We start from the raw sequence: 8,765 nt of genomic DNA, 5'->3' as shown, positions 1-8,765 counted from the left end.
CCCGCAGCCGTTAGTACACGCTTGTAGCGTGATTCTATGCACGTGGTTTACACAGGGGAAAGTTGATGTTGCTCTTTTAAAGTAAGCCTGCAAGCCCTTGTTGAACTTCTGGGGGGGATTCAGAACTTGGTGGGGGGAGCATGCAGAAGGGCTGGTTTGCAGCCTCGAGCAGGCTTAAGATGCGAAGCCCGGTCCTCCCTGCTCCATTTTGGGTTGAGGGGGGGGGGGAATTACCGGATCAGCCTGCTAGGGGTGCGGTGTCCCATTTAAGTGCGCAGAAGAGAGAATCCTCTCCGTCTGTGGGGCACCGGCTTCTAGTCACAGCCTCTCTTAGTCCCACTAGTCGATGTACTGCTGTTCCCCTGATCGTTTTTTTCCCAAGGACAATTTTCCGTCTCTCTCTCTCTGCCCCCCCAGGGCGCTTCATTTTCTCACTCTCATTATCCCTCCCCGTGATCCCTTTTAGCCTGTTCTCCTTCAAGCGTTCATACACCTACTGCTCCTTCATTTCAAAGGTTGGAAGGCGGTGGAAGCTTGAGTGGCTGCAAGACTATATATATATTTTGCCAGAGTGGCCACAGAGCGCCTGGTTGGTCGGAAAGCCGGACTGGCCCAGGGACGTCCTCCTTTTTTTGTGTGTGCCACGTGCCTGAGACGAGACAGACATCTGGGGAAGCCGTGGCTGCCTCGGCACTGTGCCTGGCGACAGTAAAAAAAACAGAAAACCCTGGAGAGGTCATCCGAGGGGATGAAACCGGTCGATGGTTGCCGGTCACAGGAGAGACCTTGTCGGCCCCTTGCAGAATCTCTGCTTGCGCTTCAGCCGATTGCTTCTCGCCCTCTCTTAAACACCTTCCCCTTGTGCTGGTCCATGCCTTCTGTCCTCAGATGCCCCGCCTGAGTAAAGAGGGGCAAAAATCAGGAGGGATGCTCCGCCAGCCAGCGCGGTGTGCAGAAATGAGCTTCACCGTACCCCTGCTAAATTCCCTCCCCTCCTCGCCCACCGTCCAACGATTGAGTGCAACAGTTCTTCAGATGGGCTGTTAAATGCAATTATGACATTTGGAAAGCTGGTGGGTATTCTCCCTGGTTTCCTTTTTCTGTCTTAGGAGGGCAGAGTTTTAATCCATCCTATAGGCAGAAAGAGACGAGTTTAGTCTGAGTGAGTGCCTTTTGTTACTGACCGGACTGTTTTCTCTGAATAAATGTGCAAACTAGTCAGATTTCTCTCCCCCGCCCAGCCCCTTTTCTCCATTGCTTGTAAAACTTGCCCTAAATATTTTGAATGCTCCTAACTGCATTTATATGAAACGTGTATTAGGTGACACCTAGAAAAAATATTTAGGTGTTGAGTTGTTCGCTATTGTGGCTGCAAACAAATCTTGCGATCCACAAAGCAAAAAAGTACATTTTAGAGGTTATAGGAAGCCCTTCAAGGTTCTTTTTTAATTTCATTCATGCTGCATCTATACATAAAACTCAAGTGCCTGAAGTCAGTGAGATTTACTTCCTTGCATGCATCTTTAGGATTGCAAACTTTGAGAGGCATGCTGGGCAAAACATTCTCGAATTACACCTTAAGAGAAATTTTATGTGTCTGCCTACTGTGAAGAAGTGTTATGCATCGTACAACTGATTTCCCACATTTGTGATGTTCTCGTTGTTATTGTTACCCCCTTTTCTGTACTTTGAGGGAGCTGACGCACAATCAATGAAGTACAGTAGCAGTAAAATCCACTCTTATGAATTGTAAAATGTTACAGATAGAATTTATTAGGGAGCAGTTTCTGTTAAATTAACACTGGCCTGTATGGCATTTGCTGTTATAGCATATGTGTAGTGGTTTGGAACGGTGGACTCTGATCTGGAGAACCGGGTTTTATTCCCCACTCGTCCACATGAGCAGCGGACTCTAATCTGGTGAGCCTGGTTGTTCTCCCCACTCCTGCATGTGAAGCCAGCTGGGAGACCTTGGGCTAGTCACAGCTCTCTTAGAGCTCTCTCAGCCCCACATACCTCACAGGGTGGCTGCTGTGGGGAGAGGGAAGGGAAGGTGATTTTAAGCCGGTTTGATTCTTCCTTAAGTGGTAGAGAAAGTGGGCATATAAAAACCAACTCTTCTTCAGGTTGTCATTCTGTTGATAGCAAATACAGCTTATAGTCATAGGAAACAGGGAATTAAATTCTGACGGCAATATATTACTGTACCTGAATGGTCAATTCCATGCCTTTAAAATGTGGTGGGCTTATGAAATCACGGTTTGTTGCTTTGAACAAGTTTGTCTTTTTTAGCATGGTGCATTAGTACAAAGTAGCTTCTGCTTTGCCATTGCTTCGTCATTGGTCCTTAGCTAGGTAAGTTTTCCAGAAATGTTAAAGCCGCAGAGAAAACGAACACCATCTTTATTTCCCCTGCGCTTTTTCCCATTGTAAAAACTGGAAATCTTAGTGGAAATAGCAAATATTGAAACATTGGCCTTCTCATATAAACCTAAACTTAACTTTGCTGTGTTAGGGAGCACACAGTGGCTCACTCATAACATGGCACCTAAAATTGTATTCATTGGTGCATTCATATCATTTTATGAATGCCTCAGTTTGCTTCAAACAAAATTGCCGCTATACCCAGAACTGGGGAGAGAGTGTTCCTAGGCACATACATGCATATTAGTTTTTGCCATTTGAGACTCCACTAACCTCAGCAACATGTCCCTATCTGGTGATGCAATCCTCCCTGCTGCTGGATGTCTGGGTCAGGGAGGAGAGAGGTGAAAAGATTAACCCTAGGGGGCCAGGTCAAGAGGATCCTAGATCCCAGCGTGTTGATTTCTAGTGGGTCCAGCAGACTAGATCAAAGTCACCGGAGGAAGGCAAGCATCAGTTCATAAAGAAAGAAGGCCCTGTAGGATATTTTTCAACATCTTCAGTTTTTCTTTAGGCAAATGTGGGGGGGGGGATCCTGGGGGATGGGGTGTCCCTAGTTTTTCCATTGTATTCCCCTCTAGGCCTTTATATCTCTGTTGGTCCTCTGAACCAACATACAGTTGTAAATAGAATTTGTAATTGTTTATCCTGTAGAAAGTTGTATGTTCTGTAGTGATTCTGATGGTATTTGCGTGGGGAAGGGCTCAACAAGGGAATCTCCTCCACTCAGAAAGCCTTATCCTGTTCAAGTGTGGCTCCAGGCCTCTTTGCATCTGGGCCTGATTTGAAACGGGGGTGGGGGTGGGGGCTTGCATCTGCTCCCCACTGCTCCGCTGCCTTCTCTGCTAATCTTTTCTCCCCCCCCCCCTTCCATAACAACAAAAATCTTATCTTTGGGTGGTGGAGGTGGAGAGGGGAAGTGTAATTAGCAGTTGGGGGAGCCTCATTAAGCACACGGCAGGCCAGATCATTCGCGCAGTTCCAATTTCCATCTTTCCTTGTTATCGCTTCCTGCCGAGGTTGGTGGGAATCCTTGTTTTTTCTCGATTTCCCTGTTCAGTTTGGAAGACTTGAGAAAAATTTCACTTCCCATCAACCCTGGCAGGAAACGATGGCAGGAGGCATAGTGTTTGCAAGTTTAATGAGCACCCCCTCACTCACACATGGTTGCCAATTATTCCTTGTCATAAAGGTAAGGTTTGTTGCTTGGAAGATAAACGTTCACCCACGGGTACAGGTGCGTCTGTGTGTAGTGTATGAGCATCCCTTAACGAATATGAGAAGTTTGCATAAAAAACAGAAGAATAAAAACAAGGAAAAAACCACTGAAGCTTCCTGGCCTGAGGGATTAGAAAGGTGATCAGTAGCAATTCTGATCTCAGTTTTAAAGAGTTCTCTTCTGCTAGATGGCACACAAATGGGGGCAAAACATGCTGCTGTTTTTTGCAGAATAAGAAGGGCTGTGATCATTGAGAGTTATCTGGGTCTTTGTGTGTTAAGTGCCGTCAAGTCGCTTCCAACTCATGGCGACCCTATGAATCCGAGTCCTCCAAAATGTCCTATCCTTGACAGCCTTGCTCAGATCTTGCAAATTGAGGGCTGTGGCTTCCTTTATTGAGTCAGTCCATCTCTTGTTGGGTTTTCCTCTTTTCCTGCTGCCCTCAACTTTTCCTATCATGATTGTCTTTTCCAGTGACTAAGAAATAGAGCACATGGTAAATCTTTGTGGCTCTTTAGATCAACCTCTCTCTCTGGAACTGACTGGGGGCACTCACCGGCTGAAGCACTGCACATGTTCAATATAAACAAGTAAGAATTTCACCGATGTCCACTTGTGCTTCTGGAAGATTAGGAGTGCAATCCTACGCAAGTTTACTCAGAAGTAAACCACCCTGAGTTCAGTGGGGGTTACTCGCCAAGTAAGTGCGCATATGACTACAGCCTGGGCTGCAGACCTCTGCACATTTACCTGTGAGTAAGCCCCGTGGCGCAGAGTGGTAAGCTGCAGTATTGCAGTCCAAGCTCTGTTCATGACCTGAGTTTGATCTTGTCGGAAGTCGGTTTCAGGTTGCCGGCTCAAGGTTGACTCAGTCTTCCATCCTTCCGAGGTCGGTAAAATGAGTACCCAACTTGCTGGGGGTAAAGTGTAGATTACTGGGGAAGGCACTGGCAAACCACCCCGTAAACATGGTCTGCCTAGGAAACGTTGGGATGTGACATCACCCCATGGGTCAGGAATGACACGGTGCTTGCACAGGGGGCTACCTTTACCTTTAAGCCCAACTAAACTCAGTAGACTTTGGTTCTCAGCAACTATGTATAGGATTATACTGTCAGGGAAGTGGCGGGGGGATGGTTATTGCTGCTCCTGCATAAATTCTAGGCTTTAGATCCTCCTTCCACTCTGTGCCTCCTGCTGCTACAAAAAGGCAGAGTTGTGAAGGTCTCTCTCCCTCTTTTTCCCCAGACCCAGTGTGCACAGAGGCTTGAAATAGCCGCTGCACGCCCAGCCCTTTCACAGAAAGGGGCCTTAAACATGCACAGTTGGACTCACAGAATGAACAACTTCCCTGCTCTGCTGGTGTCTTGGCGAGCAGCTGTGTGGAAGGCGATGTGCATCTCTTGCATTCTGCGTGTCTGCGGATTCAGTCCTCAGGAAAGAGATTCCTGGTTGTCATTGGCAACCTGCCACCCATTTTGGTGGAATCTTGATTATTTATTATTATTGAGAAAAATTTATATGCACTGCCTCTCACTAGAAACCTGCTTCAGGGGGCATACAATGTAAAACAATTAAAAAAAATAAAAGTAACATAAAAGAGTTACCACTGTAAACAGCAAAATACAACATTAAACACCCTGAAATGATATCCACAAGACAGTCTTTAGGCTGGAAGCCAACCATACGGCTACAAGTAGTTGGAATCCCTCCATTAAAGACTTGCACAAAAAGAAAGAAATATCTGGGTCTGGCCCCTGAAGGACAGTAAAGTAGACACCAAGCAAGCCTCAGCAGAGTGGGTATTCCAGAGGCAAGGGGGGCGCCACTAAAAAAGCCCTGCATGCAGGGGATACAAAAGGAAGGCCGGGCCAGGGAAGAAGATCTTAAACAATGGGATGGGCAGTATGGAAGGAGGCAGTCCTTTGTGCGCCCTGTCCTCAAACTGTTAAAAGACTTAACTGTAAGAATCAGCACCTTGAGCTGTGTCCTGGAAACAGATGGGCAGCCGGTGCAGATGTTCCAGCACAGGGGTAGTACGATCCTGGCCACCGCAGTTTGGGCCCATCAGAGGTTCCAAGCGGTATTCAAAGGCGGACTTGGGCAAGCAGTTTACACCTTCACTGTTTCCCCCATTCGACCCTCACAACAAGCCTGTGAGGAGGAGGAGGAGAAGAAGAAGAGTTGGTTTTTATATGCCGACTTCCTCTACCACTTAAGGGAAAATCAAACTGGCTTACAATTGCCTTCCCTTCCCCTCCCCACAACAGGCAACCTTGACTTGCCCAAGGTCACCCAGCTGGCTTCGTGTGTAGGAGCGGGGAAACAAATCCAGTTCACCAGATTAGCGACTGCTGCTCATGTGGCAGAGTGGGGAATCAAACCCAGTTCTCCAGATCAGAGCCCGCCACTCCAAACCACCACTCTTAACCACTACACCACGCTGAGGTGTAGGTTAGGTTGAGAAAGTATGACTGGCCCATGGTCACCCTGCAAACTTCCGTGGCCGAGCGGAGGATTCCAGCCTGGGTCTCCCAGACCCTAGTCTGATTCTCTAATCGCTGTATCACGCTGGCTTTCTGTAGCAGTACAAGGGAGTGCATTGCACTAACATAACTTGGATGTGATCAGAACACGTGGCCGGATTATGTGTCTTGAGGCAGCACGGCTGTAGCAGGCAAATCGGCCAAAATTGATCAAAGGGGCCGTGGAGGGAAACCTGAGCGGTATCCAGCAGTATCTCTTATTATATCTCTTGAACGCCTGGCGGTTTTGCCTTTGACTGGTCTGTGGCAACCCTTTCGTTCCACAGTGGCCTGTCTCTGGGCTAGTCTGAAAACATCAGGAACTTTTGCTTCCTGTTACTTTAAAAAATTTTTAAAAAAATTGGATCACAAAGCATTCCTTATGGGCCCCTTAGAATATGTTCAGCTTTGGAATGAAGAGGATCGTGTTGAAACTGGCACTTGAAACAGCCTGGCTTCCAGGACTTATGAATAGTTTTCTGTCTCGATTGCTGTTGTGATTTGATCCGGCCTTTGGAAAGCGTTTGTGACTCTTAAAGCCAGTGCAGAAAATGCACAGCTCTGGAATACGTGTTGCTTTACTTTGTCAGACTGGGATGTGTTCTTAGGCTATGCTTTCCCCCTCTTCTATTTCTTTCCAATTCCTGTGCGCTGTTCTTTCTGAACGCTGATCTGAAATCCAGTAGGAAAAAATAGACAAGAGTGGATTCCCTCTCCCTTCCCACACACACATCCCCTGGGGACTCAGATGCCATCAGGAATGGAAAAATCTGCTCTTGGATAGCGTGAAATTTGATTTGTGTGGCGTCCTAATCTTGGATACGCCAGATTCTTCCTTGTGTCCCTTCTCCTCACAAAGGGTTGTGATGAGTTGTGTTGACAGTGGCATGGACCACGTTGTTCTGTTTCGTAATTTTGCGCCTTGTCTCTGGTCCTCACATTTTACGCTGGAAGTATGTAGTAAGGGGAGGGGCTGTGGCTCAGTGGTAGTGCATCTGCTTGGCATGCAGAAGGTCCCAGGTTCAATCCCTGGTATCTCCAGTAAAAGTGACTGGGCAAGTAGTTGATGTGAAAGACCTCTGCCTGAGACCCTGGAGAGCCGCTGCCGGTCAGAGTAGACAATACTGACTTTGATGGACCGAGGGTCTGGTTCAGTATAAGGCAGCTTCATGTGTTCATGTGAGTCCCTGTATGCTGAATCTACTTCTGTCCTTTTGGAACGTCCTCTGGTGTAGGATGTGTGTGTTAAGTGCCGTCAAGTCGTTTCCGACTCATGGCGACCCTATGAATGAAAGTCCTCCAAAATGTCCTATCTCTGACAGCCTTGCTCAGATCTTGCAAATTGAAGGCTGTGGCTTCCTTTATTGAGTCAATCCATCTCTTGTTGGGTCTTCCTCTTTTCCTGCTGCCCTCAACTTTTCCTATCATGACGGTCTTTTCCAGTGACTCTTGTAGTCTCATGACGTGACCAAAATACGACAGCCTCAGTTTAGTCATTTTAAGAAAAAGAGCTGGGGTCCAGTTGCCAGATCAAATCTTACTTCAGCTATGAACTTGCTAGGAGGCTTTGCGGAACCGCCTTTCTCTTTCTCTCCGCCCACCCCCAACTTTGTGCCATGTTTTGCATAACAGTATCTATATTGGCCTACCTTAGAGGACTGTTGAATGTATTGAAAGTACTGTTAAATTGCTGTGCCTTAAGAAACTGTGCAGTCCTAAGGAGAGTTACTCCAATCTACCAGAGTAACTCTGCATAGGATTGCAGCACAAGTAATGCTAGTCTAGCCACGTGTGTGTTTCTCCATAGATCTTCTGCAGGAAGTAACGGAAGACTGATTCTAGACTGGGAGGTTCTTAAACGTCTCTAGCCTAACTGTAATTGTTAATTTTGGGCGTGCAGAGATTGTATTTAAAGTGGGAGAAACCGGCCCCGGTATTCCATTGTGCTGAGAAGGCTAGACGTGGGTTTAGAATAGAAAGTCGGGTCATCTTTGTGATCTGGTTACATGGCTGTTATTTAGAGAGGAGCCATAAAAACACACTTGAAAGTTTTTTTGGGGGGGTGGCTGCCAACGTGGGGAATGAGGAGGCTACTTCTTTGGTTTGAACGCAAGATCAGCCCCAAAGCTCTGACGTCTATCATTCCCCTGTATGCATCACTGGGGGACAGTTTAAGCTTGTAAAGATACTGCTGACAGCGCTTCACATGCTTCAGGTTCTTCATTTACGTTGCGATCAGTCATCACGATATAAAAGACTGCGCCAGTACATTACAAAATATAAATTCCATTTTCAGGGTCCTCTGTTCATTTATAAAACCCAGATTGAACAAAAAGCGTCTTCCTTGCTGGTTTATAACTCAGCAGTCGGATCGGGGTCGTCAGTATAATGAAACAGCAACTGCAAAGGGGTAAAGTCACAAATTTCAACTCCCAGCTGATTGCCAGAACAATCCTAAGCAGACTTACCCCCTTCAAAGTCCATTGACTTTTAACAGAAATGTGTAACTCTGCTTAGGACTGCACAAAGGCCCAGATGTACCCCAAATATCCAACGGTGCTGGCTCCAGGATTCTGCCCCCCCAAAAAAACAGGTGT

The sequence above is a fragment of the Euleptes europaea genome, chromosome 20 (genome assembly GCF_029931775.1).
Source record: "Euleptes europaea isolate rEulEur1 chromosome 20, rEulEur1.hap1, whole genome shotgun sequence".
NCBI classification, from domain to species: domain Eukaryota; kingdom Metazoa; phylum Chordata; class Lepidosauria; order Squamata; family Sphaerodactylidae; genus Euleptes; species Euleptes europaea.
This window is presented reverse-complemented; position numbering follows the sequence as displayed.